We start from the raw sequence: 21,184 nt of genomic DNA, 5'->3' as shown, positions 1-21,184 counted from the left end.
ATTTTTATTTTGCTATGTGGAGAGAGGCTGAGATCATAACTGTGTTTTTCCAAACTCCTAAAGAATTAAATGATTACCTCAAAAGCACTCTTATTGAATAATCCCATCTCTTTAGTGTTGATTCATGATTGTTCCTTTATCATTTTTTTAAAGTTCGCATATAAACTGGGGCCTGTTTGGAGGACATTTATTCTATTCCATTAATTTATTTTGGACAATACAAGAGATTTATACTGAAGTTTTTAAGATACATTTCAATATACAGGTAAATTAGGGCATAAAGTTATCATTTATCTCTAATCAGAGAAACCTTTTGCTTAAATACAATGTTGTGATTGCATGTTATAAGAGCAACCTGGTTAGCATATAGATTATCCTGCCAATAATTTACATCAGCTTTTATTGCTATTAGCATGTCTTTTTTTGACTCATTATGATGGAGTATTCTCTCTATATATAATATCCACATTTTCCCCTCTCCTGTTTTTATTCTATCCCCAAACTCATTGCCGGATGATATGTTGTGTTTATAAATGTCCTTGAAACTGTTAAACTATTTGATAAATACTCTTTTAGCATACAGAATCACTTTTATTTTTTTCTACCTCAGCCACAATAATGACCAGCTACTACTCAGTTGACCAGATCCCAGATCCCTGCAATCTGATTTAGTTATTTAGTTCAGGGTGTTTCAACTGTGGCACAGTTGACATTTGGGGTTAAATAATGTGTTGTGTCCTATTCACTGTAGGATGGTCAGCAGGATTCCCCGCTAGTTACCAATAACCCCATTCTCTCCCCACCCCAGTTGTGATCGTCAAAAATGTCTCCAGATATTGCGAAATGTTCCTTTGGGGACAGAATCTCCCCCACTGAGAATTATTGATTTAGATCAAAGTAGTCAGATAGCATAGTAAATTTATTTAACTTTTATTTATTTATTATTATTATTATTATTTAAAATCTTAGAAATACAATTAGGTTGAACTTAAGGCAAACCAATTATTTGCACAATGATTCACTGTCATTGCTCTGGAAAAAATCAACCCTAGGGCATTCTGCATGGCCATGTGACTTAAATATGACCACAGGAAGAAGAGTGAAATTATCCTTGTTCAAATTAAAACATCTCAGAAACCTCTTTTGGTTCACCTCTCCCTACTTAGCTTATGTTGAGGGTGAATTTGAAAAGCTGTCAATTTGATAACCATATTGATATATGTAAATGAAATTATGCCCTGAGTTTTAATCTTGTATTTTCTGATACTTAGAAAATGGCTCCAAATCTAAGCCCATAATTCTTTGTTTCATCTTGCCTTTGATTTTAGCATATAACCATGGCTGTCTGAGCTAGTTAGTTCAGAGTGGTTTTACAAGATGATAATGAGGCCAATGTTGCAGTTTCAATTAGCTTCACAGAGGAAAAACCCAGCTTCACAGCAGCAGACTGAACTGCTAACCCCTGCCACCACTCTCAGCCAATGGCCAAAAGGAATATGAGAACAGAGAATGTTGCCGACTCAGCACTCCCAGGACCATTTAGCCTGGACAAGCAAAGGTCACATCTCATTGATGATGATGGCCCATCCGTGTTATATTCCTACACCAATTCACTGCAGAAACACAAAATGAAGAGTGCTCTGTAAATCAGAGCTGCCTTTAGAGCCCATGTAGATCACTGAGGCAAAGATTTGTTTACTGTAATTTTTTTTTTGGGGGGGGAACAATGAATAGGGTGGCTGTAGTTTTTAAAAGGTTTTTAAGCAACTTTTATTTTTGTTTTCAAATTTGCAATTTTGACCATATATTTAATGTTAAGTACATTTTATCCACTCATGAAATTATTTTGTAATCATTCACCTAGAGGAATGGGTCATTATAATCATAAATATGTCTCTTCTATGTCAATATAATAGCTAAATAAGGCAATTTTTCCTTGGAATGAGAAGACTTTTATAAGCATTAAAATGGAAATTGAATTTTACTTGCATTTAATACTATGGACAGAGGAGTATTAACAGGGATCTCTGGCAGCAATTTCCCTAATACTAATTTATGTGTTGTATAAAATGTAACGTCCATGGAAATATGATCCTCAATTTGTGCCTTTTCTTGCAAAGATTGGACTTAATTCTGCTAATAGAATATTTGTCTTGTTCCTGTTAAACTGCCTAAATAATAGTGGATGCAGGTGAATGTTGGCCAGTTTGGTTTCTGTACTCAGTTCCAGCATTAAGATACATTTCTTTCCATTTTCCTCTGGTCTTTGAATTCAGATCATATCATCTGCTGTCAAGCCACACTCTCCCAGTAGGGAGCTTTTGGAGCTTAATATCATTTATATTATAGTATTCCTTTCTTACTGGTGCCTAAATTTTTCTTCTGACTTACCAAGAGATCCATAGGAATTTTCAACAATGTCAGTATTATATTCTGATGATGTATGGATGTCCAATTTTGAGCTCTTCTGTTCACAGTGCATTCATCAAATGCAATCAACTTTAGTAGCCCATAGAGAAAATAGCTTCTAGAACCTGATATTTACTTCACCTCATCAAAGTTCTGCTTAACATATTGAGTCCTAAATGAATAGCAGTGGACAAGCCAAACAAATTGAGCCTTGAATGCAAGAATTGTCTTTTAATCAATAAAATCAAGAACATGTGTGTTTTTTTAAAAATTGATTCCTACAGATGCAGCTGCATGAGGACCACATTTTCCCACCTGCCTCTCTGTTACCATCAGTGCTGTATTTAGAATGTCATTTCAATATGCATGATATTCCTTTTCTAAAAATTCTAATATTTATCTAGCTCTTCTATGTGTCAGGTACTATGAAAGTGCTTTCGTGGATTATTTAATTTAATTTTTTATAATGGCCTTATGACATACACCAGATATTTTTATTATTCCCATTATACAGCTAAGGGAACTGAGTAGTAAATGTTAGTCAGTGGCCCAGGATTATACAGCTAACAGTAACAAGGACAGAGCCAGATCCTGAATTTGGTCTGTATGAATCCAAAGTCTATAGTCCTAACTGCTACATTGTACTGTCTCCTGAAAGTCATTATCACAAAGATTTGTATTATTTTTTATTTCTAAGAATAATATGATTTTATTTGTGTTATCACATTTGATTTAAAACAAATAACCAAAAATGATAACCAAATATCTTTCATGTCACCCAACCTGAATTCTTACAGAATGTATTCTGTCTGTGTTAATTTGACTTAGAACTGGGGCTTCATCCCTCTGGTATTCATGGGTCTTAAATTTGTAGCTAGAAACTTGTTCCTGTTTTGAGTAATTGTATTTCACTCCTTATGACATTTTGGGCACTTAAAACATGTTCGACGATATTTTAAAGAATGCAATTTACACCACTTCCTTTAGAAGACTATAAATAAAATAATGATAGAAAGTGTCAAGCCATAATTACATCGAGGGTTTTAGTAACCTCATAAACCACAAGAATGAAATACCAAAAAAATTTTTTTTCAACCACCAGCATCAAAGTCTCATTTGCTGATTCTATTTTTGCAGCATTGATGGAAGTAATCCAGTTAGGCTGACATTTTTATAGAGGATAGTTTGATGTTCAAATAAGCCATGTTATTTCACCATCTTTATTTTCTTTATGGGAAGGGTTTTTTTCTTCTGTAATGATATGAACTGTGCTATAAAGTAAATGAAAATGTGTCCTATAGGTTGGATTATGGCCCCCAAAGACACATTTCAGTTGACATAAAGGTCTTTGCCATAACCACAGTTGATGTTTACAGATACACACCCCTTCTAATTTTTAATGCTGTTACTGAATTTCTTAATGAACCTAATCACAGAAAATGTGTCAAAAGGAAAGGGATGCTTGGTCTCAAACATATGCTTGGGTTTCTGTTATCAGGAAACAAATGTCCAAATGCAATTGCACACAAGCTCACACACATGCTCACACACGTGCTCACACACACACTGAAGTCTGGAGCCAAGTGTGAACTCGGTGACACAGTGACACTTAGAGCCAAATACTAAACATACGTCGAAATTTGGTGTGATCACAACAGCAGAATGGTACAATATTGTTTCGTTCAGCCTGATGCAGGAAGAGAAGCCAAATGACAGAAAATCATAAAACAAATGTCATTTCCTTCCCAGAAGCATGTTTCAATAATTGAGAAAAAAATAAGACCAGTTTGTTTCAGTCTGACTTTCTTGTCATCGGTAAATTAATAGACACATTTCTACTCTATAAGCAAAAATAGGCTGATGAACTTTAATGGCTGAGATGGGCTAGAAAAAATTGCTGATATTTGATGTTTCTGTCCTATAGATCAAAATATCTCTCTCATTCAGCAAAAAAAATAAATAAATAAATAGTTTCAACAAATTTATATAGTCCTGTTTGACCAGAACACTACTCATTGTGTTCATTTTTATCCTCTTAGGATTTCATTCTGTCTGTATTTTTTTAAAGATGTCATATTTTTAATCATTTAGAAAATTCACAGCTTTAAAATAGGCTTTCCTGATACAAATAACTTGCATATGGGACAAATATTTTCGTATATTATTATCCATGCATTCCTTTATGAGAGCCAAGGATAGAATAGTTGTGCATCAGTAGCAAATTTCACCAAGAAGGGAATTAGAATTCTTTCCGGATCCTTTGATACCTTTGGCTAATGGGCAAATGATAACCTCCTCAGGGAAAATGAATGAGCATCAATGGTAACTCCTTCAAGAAATCCTCCTATATCATGTTAGAAAGTCATAGCTAGATGGAATGGCTGATAGACTCACAGAATGGAAATGCCATTGGAATTAACCAGCCCAGCAGTTCTCAGCTGTCCAGTTAGAGGGTCCAGATCCACATGGATATGTTATTATGAGAAGTGAAGTATGTTGTATGTTTTTTGTTTCTAATGCTCAAAATACTAAAGTTAGCAAATTATTTTATTCTTTTATAAATTAGAATGTACTTGAAATTATCCATCCAAAAATGCCACACTAATTTAATAGCATTTTAAATCAGAAAGAAAGAAGTGCAGTTTCAGCTAATGGATCTAGTATTACATACATGTCCCATGGAGATACCCATGGAAATGAATCTTGCATGAAAACAGAAAGGTGATGTTTCCTAGCAGGAAAAAGTTCTTGAACTGGAGATCTAGGCACTTCCTCTAACTTTTCTACAATCAGCAGAGATTGCTGAAATCATAAGCCAAGAGTTGATGGTGTGCACGGAATCAGCAAAGGGCCATAATCTTGAAGGACATTTCTCCAGGGCCTGGTGAGGCCTGAGGAAATATTTATACCACCTATCAAACACATTTTTTTTGTAACTGGATGTTTAGAACTCTTGGATTTTCTGTCTCCTCCCTGCTGACAGCATCCAGCTCCCACTGCCAAACTTTGTTTTCTCTGAGCTCAGTTCATCTAAAGTGGCCATACTCCAAGGGTTGACCTTTTCTTTCTTTGGGTGTGTTAATATCATGGATTAAACTCTGTAGTTGGTCTCCATCCATGGCTATACTCATAGACCTAGAAGAAGTGTTAATTCAATGCTTACAGGAGAACCTTGTTCCTTTATCTACAAGTAGTTATTTGGAAGGGTGAAAGCACCTCACAACTGCCTTCATTTAATAAGAAATTAAGATCTAAATCTGACTATTATTGTTATTGCTGTTTTTAACTGCCTGATTATGATAATTGTCTAGGTTATCTAGTGAGGAATTTGTACTATATCTCATTTTCATGATCTTCATTCTATGTACCCCTTTTTGACTTATAATTTGTATAAATTTATAACCTTAACAGCTGTAAACTATTGTAGTTATGACTATTCCGATTCCTTTTATAGTACAGAGCAGTCCCTTTCCCCAAATTTAAATCAGAAACATTTAAAATATTTGTAAATCATTTAAATAGCCGTATAAACTCTTTATGTGTTAACATAAATAATATTTTTGGCAATTACATTTTCTAAAGAAAAAGAAATTATTAAGAAGAGTAACATTGTTTTACATTTTGCAAGTCTCTTTAATGTCTTGCCTGAAAGAAGACAACTGGATTCTTATACCTGCTTCTGGGTTCACTCTGTTGTGCCATGCTTTTTGGTGAAGTATATGAAGAAAATTAAACTTCAAACAGTTGTGTAGTTGGAAAAGGGAAGAGTATCTTAATAGCCTTTTGTGATAACCAAAAATTCTGCTTTGATAGTACACCAAAATTCAGCAAATGGTGTTTTTTTTTTAAGATTTTATTTATTTATTTGAGAGAGACGGTGAGAGAGCACAAGCAGAGGGAGTGGGAGAGGGAGAGGGAGAAGGAGGTCCCTGCTGAGCAGGGAGCCCAACATGGGCTTTCATCCTAGGACCCTGGGATCATGACCTGAGCCAAAGGCAGATGCTTAGCCAACTGAGCCACCAAGGTGCCCCATCAACTGGTAGTTTCTAAACAGGTAGTTGTAATGTGGAAACTAAAATCATACCACTGAACTTTTGTATTTCATTATATTAAAATCTATTCATTTATCTTATACTTTAAATAGATATTTTACTCAGGCACAGTATTGTAACATCATGTGCTGATCATTTAGAAAAAAATGGTTCAATGAGTAATACAGATCTTCCAGATATAGATACATTTTGCCATACAGTATTCAAGGTTCTGTTTACTACATCTCCACTGATCTCAGAAAAGTCTTCAGATATTAGGAAACTGCCAAGTCAAGTCCTCCATGGTGGATATAAGTTTTCCAAACTTCTAATTTTCATTTGAAAGCTTGAAATTTTATCATTGACAAAAATTGCTGTCAGTTGTTCCTTCATTCACTTTTGAGAAAAAGTTCGTCAAATAACCATAATTTGTCTCTTACTCATTCTTCTAAGAAAAAAATTTTTCCCTTTTGTAAAATTTTTGTTCAATTTATTTAAAAATGTTTAATTGTGTTATGTCAGTCACCGTACAGTACATCATTAGTTTTTGATGTAGTGTTCCATGATTGTTTGCATATAGCATCCAGTGCTCCATAACATCAGTGCCCTCCTTAATACCCATCATTGTGCTAACCCATCCCCTCATCCCCCTTCCTTCTAAAACCCTCCTTTTGTTTCCCAGAGTTCATAGTCTATCATGGTTCATCTCCTGCTCCAATTTCTTCCCCTTCATTTTCCCCTTCCTTCTTCTGATGTCCTCCATGCTATTCCTTATGTTCCACAAATAAGTGAAACCCATGATAATTGACTTTTCCTGCTTGACTTATTTCGCTTAGCATAATCTCCTCCAGTCCCAACCATGTTGATGCAAAAGTTGGGTATTCATCCTTTCTGATGGCTGAGTAATATTTCATTGTATATATTGACCATATCTTCTTTATCCATTCATCTGTTGAAGAGCATCTCAACTCTTTCCACAGTTTGGCTATTGTGGACATTGCTGCTATGAACATTGGGGTGCATATGGCCCTTCTTTTCACTACATCTTTGTCTTTGGGGTAAATACCCAGTAGTGCAATTGCTAGGTCATAGGGTAGCTCTCTTTTTAATTTTTTGAGGAACCTCCAAAGTGTTTTCCAAAGTGGCTGCACCAACTTGCATTCCCACCAACAGTGTAAGAGGGTTTCCCTTTCTTCACTTCCTCTCCAACACTTGTTTACTGTCATTAATTTTGGCCATTCTAACTGGTGTAAGGTGGTATCTCAATATGGTTTTGATTTGAATCTCCCTGATGGCTAGTGATGATGAACATTTTTCATGTGTCTGTTAGCTATTTGTATGTCTTCTTTGGAGCAGGGTCTGCTCATGTCTTCTGCCCATTTTTTGACTTGATTATCTGTTTTTTGGGGGTGTTGAGTTTGAGAAGTTCTTTACAGATCTTGGGTATCAGTCCTTTGTCTGTAGTGTCATTTGCAAATATTTCTCCCATATTACTAGAACTCATACAGCAATTCAGTAATGTGGCAGGATACAAGATCAAACCACAGAAATCAGTTGCTTTCTTATACACTAACAATGAAAGAGAAATTAGATAATCAATTCCATTTACAATAGCACCAAAAACCATAAGATAACTTGGAATAAACCTAACCAAAGAGGTAAAGGATCTATATTCTTTTTTAAAATTTTTTATTTTTTTATTAACATATAATGCATTATTAGCCCCAGGGGTACAGATCCGTGAATCGCCAGGTTTACACACTTCACAGCACTCACCATAGCACATACCTTCCCCAATGTCCATAACGCCACCACCCTCTCCCTACCCGCCTCCTCCCGGCAATCCTCAGTTTGTTCTGTGAGGTTAAGAGTCTCTTATGGTTTGTCTCCCTCCCGATCCCATCTTGTTTCATTTATTCTTTTCCTACCCCCTAAACCCCCATGTTGCCTCTCAACTTCCTCATATGAGGGAGATCATATGATAATTGTCTTTCTCTGATTGACTTATTTCGCTAAGCATAATACCCTCTAGTTCCATCCACATCATTGCAAATGGCAAGATTTCTTTTGATGACTGCACAGAATTCCAGTGTGTGTGTGTGTGTGTGTATACACCACATCTTCTTTACCCATTCATCTGTTGATGGACATCTAGTGGACATCTAGGTTCTTTCCATAGTTTGGTTATTGTGGACATTGCTGCTATAAACATTTGGGTGCATGTGCCCCTTTGGATCACTACATTTGTATCTTTAGGGTAAATACCCAGTAGTGCAATTGCTGGGTCATAGGGTAGCTCAATTTTCAACTTTTTGAGGAACCTCCATGCTGTTTTCCAGAGTGGCTGCACCAGCTTGCATTCCCACCAACAGTGTAGGAGGGTTCCCCGTTCTTCGAAAGGGATCTATATTCTAAGAACCACAAAACACTCATGAAAGATATTGAAGAAGACACAAAAAGATGGGAAAAGCATTCCATGTTCATGAATCAGAAAAATGACATTCTATAAAGAAAGCAGGTAGTTCAGCTCACAATTCAACCATCATACTTTCATATGCAACAGAAGTGCTATATTCATACTATTTTGTCACTCAGAATATTTTTTTTAAAGTGGTCTAGTATTGAGATTTAATTAAAATCATTTTTTAAAAGATTTTATTTATTTATTTGACAGAGAGAGAGATCACAAGTAGACAAAGAGGCAGGCAGAGAGAGGGGAGAAGTAGGCTCCCTGCCGAGAGAGAGCCTGATGTGGGGCTCGATTCCAGGACCCTGAGATCATGACCTGAGCCGAAGGCAGAGGCTTAACCTACTGAGCAACCCAGGTGCCCTAATTAAAATCAATTTTATTATTTTATTAAAGACACTCTTGAATGAAACTGGCTTTTTTGGTTTTGGTCAGACTAGAGTGCATATGCCATGAAAGACACAGGGACTATTCATGCCACTGGTGCTGCTGCCTCAATCCATGCTAAGTCCCACAGGTTTACCCACCATTGATTTTGCACCATCATTCCAAATGTCAAGATGGTGGTAAAAACAAATAATTTTAAAATTTTACATAAATAATTCCATCCTGTACGTGTACTTTGACCAAGAATTTTTACATGTAACATTATGCCATTATGTTTTAGAGATAGATCTAGGTATATACATATAGATCTAGTTCATATATTACTTTTTAGATTTTTTTGAGCCACCCGGGTGCCCCTGTAGTTCAAAAATTTTAGCTACTATGTTATATTTATCCCTTTGTTCCTATATTGGTGGATATTTAGGTTATTTCCAACTTTTCACTATTGTGAGTATTTCCTTAAGCAAGAATCACTCTAGGGGCACCTGGGTGGTTCAGTTGATTAAGCATCCAACTCTTGATTTTGGTTCAGGTCATGATCTTAGGCTCATAGGATCAAGCCCCACGTTGGGCTCCTCAGCAGGGAGTCTGCTTCCCCTCTCTAGCCTTCTGCCACTCCCCCTGCTCATGCATACACACTTTCTCTTTCTCTCTTTCAAATAATAAATAAATAAGTCTTTAAAAAAAAAAGCCACACTAGGTTTTACACCATGATGTGGTCTTCCCAAACCTAAAAGTATACATATACTCAGGTTTCCATATCTAGATTATGAAAGTTTCTTTAAAATGGCTCTATCAATTTACAACCTAATATGGTCCTTAACTGGTACTCTCTCTCTAGGGGCATTTTGGCAATGTGTGTGAAGCACTTTTTTGAACCAGAAATTCCAGTTCTGGGAATTGACCATGAAGGTCTTTTGGTCAGGAATGAATACAAAGTTATTTTTTTATAAATTTGTTTATGATTATTTATAAAGTAGAAAATCTAGACAAAAGCTTCTAGATAGATGACAAGAATATTTTGTGGTATCTATTCGTGGATATTGGGTGACCATTTTATATCCTAATTTTATTTAATTGATACATGTTATTTTATCTAACTCTATTTATCAAAGTGGATGATGGAAGTACAGATAATTTTTTCTTGTGTGAGTGTGTGTATTTCAAATTTTCTTGTGTTATTGAGAGCATGTTACTACAAAAGGAAAGAAAGAGGGGAGGGAAGACAGACGGATGAGTGCATGTATTTTGAAACGTCATCTCAAACTAAGTGTTAAGTAAGACAAAAAAATAAATAAATAAAACAGTACCCAAATTTGACACAGCTTTGGAGTGATTTTTAAAGCCTCCTGAAACCCCTAGAGACTTTGATTTGGTGGGGCTGGGGATCATTGAGCCCCTGAAATGCATAAACCTTACACCTGAAAAAATACTAATTCAGAAACTGCAGCTGATTCCATCTGACTTGCCTGCATTGACAAAAAATAAGGAGTCTTGTCCTTTTTAACATTTGGCAGGCAAAAGAGATAAGCAATGGCTGGGGGAAGTTCTGGTGGTGCCTTCTCCTCCTGGAAGCTGGAAGCTGAAGGCAGGAGCCTCTGCAACCACATCCTGGGGCAGGAAGGAGCTCTCTTTCCTGCAAACCTGTCCCAGACTTTGCTTTCTTCTCCTTGGCATTGGCAGCCTGCCCTGAAGCAGACAAGGTCAAGTCTGCAGGTGGTTGCTCCAGGTGTTCCTCCTCAGTTCTCTCCCATCCCTCCTTTCTCTATTCCCTAGCATTTGGGTCAACTTCCTCTGCAAATTTGAGCATCAGACCTTTGGGTGAGCTTGTCAAGGCACATATTCCTAGCCCCCCCAACCCCAGAGCTTCGGGTTCTGTAGGTTCATTTGTAATAAGCTTCCAGGTGACAATGCTTCTGGCCGGCCCATAGACTGCACTGAGGTAGAGACAATAAGTAGACTCACCAGAGAGAGCCAGCCAGAGACTCAGGGGCTGAACAATAAGATGTTATCAGAGAGGGAGACAAACCGTAAGGGACTCTTAATCATAGGAAACAAACTGAGGGTTGCTGGAGGGGAGGGGGGGATGGGGTAACTGAGTGATGGACATTAAGGAGGGCAGGTGATGTAATGAGCACTGGGTTTTATATAAGACTGATGACTCACTGACCTCTACCTCTGAAATTAATAATACACTATATATTAATTAATTGAATTTAAATTTAAAAAATAAAGTAAATAAGAAAGAAAAATAAAAAGAAACCACTCAGTATTTTCTGGAATGGGTAAAATAAAGAAAAAGGATAACACCAAGTTTCAATGAGAACATTGAAGAATTTGAATTTTCATATATTGCTGATGGGAGGGCAAAAAGTACATTCACTTTGGAAAACTGTTTTGTAGTTACTTATGAAAATAAATATTTACCTACTAAAGGGGTAAAAAAGTTATTCACTAGAATTCCCATCATATGGTCATTTAGAAATGCAGATGTGAATGCAGTAGTTGTTAACAGCATTAGTAGTGGGAGTGGTAGTAAGAATAGCAATAGTAATAATACAGATAGCAGTAATAGGAAGATTAATAATGAAATCACACAAATAAATAAGAGCTGGTTTTCTCCCCATGTTTTGATGAAAGTCTCAAACATGGTATTGTCAGACCAGAGACAAGATTTCAGATGCAAAAATGTTATGAAATCACAAATTTTAAAAATGTGTCTTTAAATTGGATGTATTACATTTTTAGTGAAAGCAAGGTCTTTAAAAACATGCCAAACTTTATTATCCAGAAAAGGCTTTCTTTTCCTCCTGCAAGGTATTATTTATCTTTGGTTAATAGGTTCAGCCAAGCCATTTTTATAGCCTTGCCTGTTATCAAAAAGTTTTTATTTCTCAATCTAACTACTCCCTTTCTCAACCTATTGCATTAATTCTGCCTGTAGCAACCAAGTATATACTGAAGTCTAGATAAAAGAGATTTTTTCAAAACCCCATTTGTGTTTTTCCTTTTTGTGTTAAATTATAAATATGGTAATTGGCGGTTAATGAGATATAAGTGCTGTAGCCTCAGACTCTTTGGGTTACTCATGTCTCTGCACCATTTTCATCCGGCCCTCATTTTCCACATACCAGACCTATAATTACGCCAAAATTTATCCGAGCCAGAGAATATTTTGTTTTTCCCTGTTGCTACCTACAGACTGTAAAGTTATGGAAAACGTTGGATATGCAAAATCAATTTTAACCCCACCCACCCCAGGAAAAATTCTAAGGGGCAACTTAATAGGCATAATTAAAGTTGTGTGCATTGTAGGTTTCAGAGATCACCAAGTCATCTAGAAAGCATCTGATCTAGCAGTTTGACTTTCAGATCAATGCCATTTTGCGATGAATTAGCCACAGCTTACAGAAGCAAAATATACGTGAAGCTGGGATTTGAACTGGAGATCTATCTGGTCCTAATTCCCGTGCCTCGTCGAGGGGCTTTGACAGGTGTCTTTTGCCTCTCTGAACAGTGGTTTGTTGTTGTTGTTGTTGTTTTTCAGTGTTCCAAGATTCATCAAGCTGTTTGCCAGCCTACCTTGAACTCTTTCATCACCTGGTTGAATGTATTTCATAAGCTTTTAAGGCTCCTTTATATTTGATTTGTACAGTATCTTTTAACAACAGTGACCTTGCATCAGATGTTTTGATGTGCTAAGTTTACACGTACACCTGAGTGAGGAAGACATGTGCGTTTTGTATTGTTAAAAAAAAAAAAAAAAAAAGATCCCGGTCTCATGTTTATGTTGAAAATGTCAGTCTTTGTTTCCACTCAAGTGCTAATCTTTCTAAAAATGTCCCTCACGTTGAAGGACATCCAAAAGGCAGTAACTTATTAGAACCTTGGGTTCAGATTACAAATGCATTTGGCTAGCTCAGTGTTAAAGTTCAGATTATCTCGGAATTATTTTAAATATTTGTGCAGTAGACTGACTAGTTTACTAATGCATTGCCTCATAACCCTCCGCTAATAACCACCTTGGTTTGTGATCATTAACTCCAAGGGCTCAAGCAAGCTCGCGGCGAAGGTAATTTGCTTCAGTGTCTGAAGCTGTTATATGATGTCTTTTCCCTAGGATGTGGAAGAGTTGACTCAGAAAAGGAATTTGAAACGGATTTTTAGACCGCACTTTATTATTTGCACAGAAGAGTTGAAAAGGAAGTTCTGATGAGGTAATGTCCTCCCCTCTCTGCCCCCTTTTTTGTAGCTAGTACTTCCTAATTATTTACATTTAAACTGGAGACCAGTAGGATGATGTAGGGGAAAGAATGTCAGTATGGGAGTCGGGCTACCTGGGATGTAGTGCCGGCTCTGTCGTTCAACTCATGACCTTAGACAAGTCATTTAGTTTCTCTGGGTGTTGGTTTCCATAAGTGAGAAAGTGACACAAGGTCATTCCTAAGCTGTAGAGTCTGTGTACATGTGCATTCTGCCAAGAGAAGCTAAACTAGCTAGAAGACAGCAGACCCAGCTATAGGTTAGGCAGATGCTGCCTCCCTATTTCTAACCTGTTGGCAGGGTTGACTGTGTGGACAGCAACCTGTGATTGCTTTAGTTAGGGGTTTGCTGTTACCACCTTGAAATTCTTCATAATTTTTGAACGAGATCCCTGCATTTTCATTTTGCTCAGCACCAAAGTTAGTAACAGGTCCTGCCTTTTGACGATATATTTCTTACCCTTGTGTCGCTCGGCTCAGATTGGTTGCTTTTGCCACCATTGTACCTTTTGGGTAGACTAAGGGGAGCAAAACTCGGCAAAAATGAATGTGTGGAATTTTGTGGTTATTTTCAAAGACCTGAGTTTTTGTTTGTCTACATTTTCCTTTCTCTATGCCTCCTTGCCTTATCTTGTCCCAAGGAAGGATAGTATGCTCTTCTGGGTGACTGTGTGAACTTCTGGTTTCACACAGGTAAACTGCGTGTGTCAGCTTCTATGACTCATATCTTAGAATCTTTGTAAAGCTGTGTTCAATCCCATTTTCAACACATAAGGGTTAATTCCTGGTATTAGTCACTAGGCATTTTCAGTCTCTCCACTCTGCATCATTCTTGTCATTGCCACATAATCAGTTATAGTACAATATAGAGGATACTTGTGGCTTTGAATTATGATTTTGCTGTCAATTTTTAGGTTTCCAGAGAAGTTACAATTACAATAACTTGATAGACTAGAGAAATGACTTCTCCTCCAACAGCTGCTTTGTTTTGATCAAATGAGCTCTCCTTCACCTTTGAAAGTAGAATAGCCACCCTAGATGATGAGAGATCAATTCCATATAAAAGGAGACTGGGCTAAAATGCACATTCATGCGAGAACCAGCTTCACTGTGCACATTAACATTGATAAAAATTACCCTGTAATTGCAAAGGGACATATGTTTTCTTCGTTTGTTCATTATTGCGTGCCAAAGGATGAAAGAGCAAAAGAGACAGAGAAAGTGTTTCTGTGTGCCCATCGATAGGCTGGATACGGTTTTACATTATGAGCCTACTTTCAGAAATGTAGAACAAATCTCTAAGCAACAAAATGACCGATTTACATATCACATCCAAGATAATTAATTGCCTTGGTGGGTTATTCCCAAGTGTCTGATTTCAAAGCATCAAAAATTCCAAACCAATCCTCAAACACTGTTGTTTTTTTTTTTCTTTACAAATCCAGTGTTCATCATCTCCCAAAAGGCTGTCTTTTTGCCCTCAGTGAATAAATTCTACTACTTAAAACTTGATAGCAACTTTTAACTATAGTAAGAGGATCTTAATGTTTTAAAATATTTAGCTAGTCTTTTTCCTTAATAAAACTGAAAGTGACTATATGTCAAATACTTTTTTCTTTGTATTTTTTAAAGTTTTAAATAAATCACAGTTTGTTAACATAGGGTGTAATAGTTTCAGGTGTATAGTGTAGTGATTGCACACTTCATTCGATGTCTGGAACTCCTTATGACCTGTGTTGAATTCTAACTGCTGCCTTGACTCCTGACTTCTAAATTGAGGAACATGTCATTTTCATTTTTGAGGTCATATAAAGTAGTGTTTCGACTCATAGTTATGCTTAAGAATAGGAAAGCAACAACTAATACATTTTTTAAGGGAGTACAATTGGTCATCAGTTCTGGTAATGATAACAAGAAAAACAGCACTCCCAGCTTCTGTTTATAAGTTCTTTCTGTGCAATGGATTGGACTGTTCTAGCAATAAATTAATAGCTTTGAAACTATGGGATTTTAGATGAAAAGAACCAAAGTGAAACTCCTCAAGTAATTAGATAAATGGATTAGTTCGTACATTTTGTTTCAAAACACCTTTTTGAACACTCCAAAGATTACAAAATAAAAGCTGTAAAAGTCTAACTACACAGTTTACCTATGAAGAAAAAGAAAATGAGAAGTTCAAGTATTCACTGAATAGAGTATAATATCCTGTAATGTCCCTCCTCAGTGACCTCCAGGAGAGGAGGGCCCCCATTCAGTATCTTCTTATAAATATTGGTATCTTCTGGAGAGTGACCCTAAAGGTGCCAATTAACATCATAGTGATAACTCCTGGCAAGTGTGTAAGATGACATGTCATCTGATAGGACACTAGGCAGGAACACCTATAAGGGGAAGTGAGTACTGTGGAATTTTACCCCTCAGCAGGAAACTCAGTGTTTGCATGTTTGGCTGCACCTTGGAATCACCTGGGCAAAGAAAGCAAAAAAATAAAATAAAATAAAATACTGGGTTCTGCCCAGAGAGATTCTGATGTAATTGATTTAGGGATTGGCCTGGGCATTGGAATTTTAGAAGTCCTCCCAGGTGATGTTAAGGAGTAGCCAGGGCTAAGAACCAAGGTCTGAAGTGAGGTTTCTTTTTAAATATTTAACAGCTTTATTGAGATATAATTTACATGGTATCCTAGTCACCCATATAAATTGTACAATTCAGTTGTTTTGAGTACATTTAGTGTTGTGCTACCATCCCCACAGTCAATTTTACAACATTTCCACTACCCCAAAAAGAAATCCATTAGCAGACACTCCTCCTTTCTCCCCCATTCCCACCCCAGCCCTAGGCTACCAATAACTCTGAAGATATGCCTATTCTAGACATTTCATGAAAATGGATCATACAGTCTTTTGTGAATGACTTCAGTCTCTTGGCATGATGTTTTTAGCATACATATTATAGCATGTATCAGGACTTCATTCATTTTTATTGCCAAATAATATTTCCTAGCATGGGTAAGGGTAATAACACATTTTGTTTATCCATTCACCAGTTGGTAGATATGTGGGTTGTTCTAAATTTTGGCCATTATGAATACTGCTGCTACAGACATTTTGTAAAAGTTTTTGCATGCACATATGTTTTAATTTCTCTTAGGGATATATCTAGATGTAGAATTACTGGGTTATATGGTATTTTTTTGCCTAACTTCCAAGGAACTGTTAGACTTTTCCAAAGTAGCTGTACCATTTTCCCTTCCTAATCAGTGTCTGAGTTTTCCAGTTTCTCCACATCGTTGTCAACACTTGTTGTTATCTATCTTTTTGATGATAGCCATTCTAGTGAGTGTAAAATGGTATCACTGTGATTTTGATTTGCATTTCCATCATAGCTAAAGAAGTTGAGCATCTTTTCATGTGCTTATTGTCCATTTGTGTTTCCTCTTAGGAGAAATGTCTATTTAAATCCTGTCCACTTTCTAATTGAGTTATTTGTTTTATTGTTATTGAGTTGTAAAAGTTTTTATATACATATTCTAGATATAAGTTCTTTATAAGAAATATGATATGCAAATATTTCTTCCATTCTGTGGGTTGTCTTTTCACTTTCTTGAAGGTCTCTACTGAAGCAGAAAAGTTTTTAATTTTGATAAAGCCCAATTTATTGTTACTTTGTTGCTACTGCTTTTGGCATTCTATCCAAAAAGACTTTATATAACCCAAGGTAATGAAAATTCTCTCCTACATTTTCTTCTAAGTGTTTTACAGTTTTAGCTCTACATTTAAGTCTATAATCTGCTTTGAGTTAATTTTTCTGTACAGTGTGAGAAAGGGTCCAACTTTTTTCTTTTGTATGTGGTTATCCTAGAGCAAGTTTTGCAAATAGTGTCTTCACTGATGAAGTGAACATCTTGCTAAAAGTCAGCTGTGTGGTGAACTTCATGGGGTATGGCATATGAGGCATTTATGCCAAAAATGAATTACCAGAGAGTTCTAGCTTCTTCTGCTCTTCCCAGGGAGCCCATACACTGGTCAAAATTCTAAACACACACTTGGAACTACCAAAGAACACATTTACACTGAACACATATACACATTTACACATTTACATTTACTTTGATCAGTATACTGGGGTCTCCTTAATGGGTGGCAGGAGGCGGGGGAGTACTTAGAAATTAGATGAAGAGTGATAACGATCACCAAAGGTTTCTGAAGGAGTTATCTTCACCTTTGTGTGCTAATATACATATACACACTTAAACTGTAGTGTGTGACCTGTAAGTAAGGAAATATCTGGCTGAATGCCATGGTGCTATTGATGATGTTTCATTTCTTTGTGCTCTTACCTATTTAAATGAAAGAAGAAAACTCTCTGAAAATTATGTCAAATTACTTCCAAGAATGTGACAAATTGTTTTATCTGCAACTTCTCAGGAAAACAGCAGATAAACCATCCCTCAGAAAGCTCTTGAGTGAAATGTAGTCTGAAGAAGAGAGGTTTACCATCCTTACCCAAGGTTCTGTGCTGTTATGGTGGGAGGTAGGTCAGATTGGGAACAGTTCCACCAACAAGCAAGGAAACCACTATCTGTCAAGTCGCCAGATTGAGAGTTCAAATTTAGGAACAAGTTGAGTTCCTTCCCTCTCTTCAGCTCTAAAAGAGATGATTCTTGTACAGGCAGGTGCATCTGCCACAAATGTCTTCTGTGTGCTTCTCTAGGAAGGGAACAGTCATGACAAATGTCTTTCTTGTACAGGCAGGTTCATCAGCCACAAATGGCTTCTGTGTGCTTCTCTAGGAAGGGAACAGTCATGACAAATGTCTTTCTATACTGCTGAGCTTAAGGAAGGCAAGTTAAGGTATGCTTTGGGGGATCATATTGAAACTTCTGTCACTTCCCATAAATCCCCAGGCAAATACCTTTTTATCCCAAGAAGGCAGCAAGGGAAATGAGCACAGGATCTCATAGGCGTGGGTTCAAATCCTGACTCTACCACACAGTCTGGGTAATTTTCAGCAAAGTATCTAACTTCTTTGAGCCTCACCTTTCTCTTCTTTGTTATGGGAATATAAAAATATCTATTAATGGTCATCGTCAGATAAGCTGGGATAAGTGTAAAATCCCTTTCTTGAGTTGGCAGTTAATATATGTTATTTTCCTTCTCCCTTTTAATACCAAAGATGTAGTATACTTGCAGTTTTAAAACTCATTTTTTGGGCCTTGAACCCAAAGAATGAAAAGGACCATTAGCCAACATGGAGGTTGGATTTAGAATTTGACATGTCAGATCCCTCTCCTATATCATTCTGTTCCTTCAGTGGTCTGAAGGCCCTTGTTTCTTGGCAGGGTATAGGACGGCACCTCATGGGGTCTTCCTGCCACCTTAAGAAAAACATCCCTACTGTCCATGACTTTGGTGATTCATCAGCATTCCGGCAAATGACCCAGCTGTTTGAAACAGCAGGTATTTATTTTCTTTGGTCTGAATAAGCAAAGATGAAATGCAGCTGCCTGTTTTTGGAAAAGCTTTCTTGGTCTGTGTCATTTGGTTAGGTTAAGCACCGGAATGTGTTATGACCTTGGTCTACACACTAACCTTTCCCAGGTGCCTGTTTATGCGGCTATTTATGGGCCACAAAGCTGAAATGAAGCCCAAGTTTCCCTAACCTTGTTTTTGGAGAGGTTAACTGTTCAGCAGGACTATTCATGTGACTGTCAGTAGCAAGGAACATTTACCATGACAAGTGTGTGAGGCCTTGTACAGAGGAAGTTATGAGGAGGCATGAAACTTAGCTTGCTTCTTCAAGGGACCTGGGGTATGTCATGCTCTCAATCACTTCCATTGCCTCTGAATGATGAGGAAAATATTGATCTCTTCTTCCATGGGCCTCCCTGTAATGTCCTGAGGGTCATCAGCAAAGCAACAGACAGGGGAGGATTTTGCCCAAAGAGCAGTGCATACCTCCAGGTGGTGGCATCTCTATTTGTATTCCTATGGAATTCAGTTCAGCTGCTATCTACAGAACACTCAGAATTCCCTTGATGATGGTGTGTCAAAAATGGGGAAGAACGAATTTGAGAAGTATAAATGAGTAAGCCTGAAAAGAAACAATAATTCAAAATGGAATTTAAAAAACAATAATCCAATAAGGAATTTAGCCCTTATTTTTACTAGGCCACATTATCATATATGTCCTTTTTAGAAACTGTGTGGATATAAGTAGAGATATTAAAAAGTAGAATAAACTACTTACTCTCCACATGAAGAGAGGAGAACAGAGGTATATATAAATTCCAAGCAGTATATGTTCCAAACCTCAAAATCCTTTTTTGGAATTTGGCCCGGAATATATAAATCTGGACATATAAGTACAAATGTTACTCATATAACTATAAATATGTAAGCCTAAACTATTTGATTTTGAAATGCAGTCTGTTATAACTTAGACACATTTAAATATACTCCATTTCTGTTGGAGTTCAGCACATCCCCTTGAAAAATGTAGGACTTTATAATGGGGAAAAAAGAAGACATGGAGAACAATTTGAGGATGTTTTACGTTGATAATAACTTTAAATTTTTTAGATGGAGAAGTCCATAGTGTGACTTTCAATTAAATCTAGAATTCTCAATTAAATCTAGAATTTACATTTGAAAAATATAGCCAAACCTTCAAGAAATTCAGCAATAGTAAAGTATTATGTAATTTCCCTAGTCTTGGAGAAAATAAAATAGGGGTTTCCAGTTTAAACAAAATCTCGTGTTGTTGTAAGGATCAAATGAAAAGATGCAAAGAAGAATGCTTGGGGATGGGTGGCATCTTCAGCAGGCTACCAGAGGAGGCCATACAGCAGTGTGGTAAGGAGCCTGGCTTTGGAGCCAGATTGCGTGTATCCCAGGTTGGTTATCCCAAATTCCAATCTGACTGCACTTGTATGGATTCTCCAGCCTCTATGCACCACAGTATCCACATGTAGAAAAGGGAGCAGAATAATTCTCATGACAACTATATAGAGAAATCAGTTAGCACCTGTAACATTGTCAAGACAATCCCTGGCATATAGAAAGTGCTCAGCTGATGTTGGTAATGATGTTGGTGGTTGAGATGATGATGCAGGTGTATTTGGGGAAAGTGAGAGTACAAAAAGGAAGAAGTATTTGTTTTTGAAGATATGGGATAAACAAGCTGTTTATCTACTCTTTAAAGAGGCGTAAACAGAATACTAGAAACTCACTATATTTGGAAATAGAATGGAAAGGAATACCCAATTTGTACATACATTCTAGGTTGAGATGATTCTTGATGCTCTCAGAAATATTAGCAGTACTTAGCATAATTTACAAATGAAATATTTTGGGCATTTATTGCATATATACTATGGAGCCACAAAATTACAGTTTAAAAATGAAGCTTACCAAGAATTTAATAGTAAGTATCACAGAGATGATGAAATGATGATGTATGATAATAAAAGTTTTTATTGCCACAAATACGGGATGACGGCATTATTCAAGAACGGTAGGCAAAACAGCCTCACTCCACAGAGAGAGGGATATCTCTTCACAAGACCTTTTCCAGAGCTAAGCTGTAGTTAATCTTCATGCTTTTGACCAGATTTTGCCACCCGTTTT

The 21,184-nt window shown here is 36.8% G+C and overlaps 1 protein-coding gene across 6 annotated transcripts in view; it reads left to right on the top strand.

The window, feature by feature from the left end:
* Nucleotides 1-21,184, top strand: part of THRB (thyroid hormone receptor beta) — a 366,959-nt gene that overhangs the window by 79,479 nt on the left and 266,296 nt on the right. The window contains exon 2 of one of the 6 annotated variants that reach the window (XM_032860974.1): nucleotides 13,415-13,511. The exons of 4 other annotated variants lie outside the window; for them this stretch is intronic. The gene's annotated coding sequence lies outside the window, so the exon portion shown is untranslated. Of the gene's footprint in view, nucleotides 1-12,989; nucleotides 13,512-21,184 lie in introns of those variants that run through there. One more of the 6 variants, XM_032860973.1, reaches the window with a different exon arrangement.

Source organism: Lontra canadensis, unplaced genomic scaffold, assembly GCF_010015895.1.
Source record: "Lontra canadensis isolate GAN:19392208 unplaced genomic scaffold, GSC_riverotter_1.0 scaffold20, whole genome shotgun sequence".
NCBI classification, from domain to species: Eukaryota; Metazoa; Chordata; class Mammalia; order Carnivora; family Mustelidae; genus Lontra; species Lontra canadensis.
This window is presented reverse-complemented; position numbering and strand designations above follow the sequence as displayed.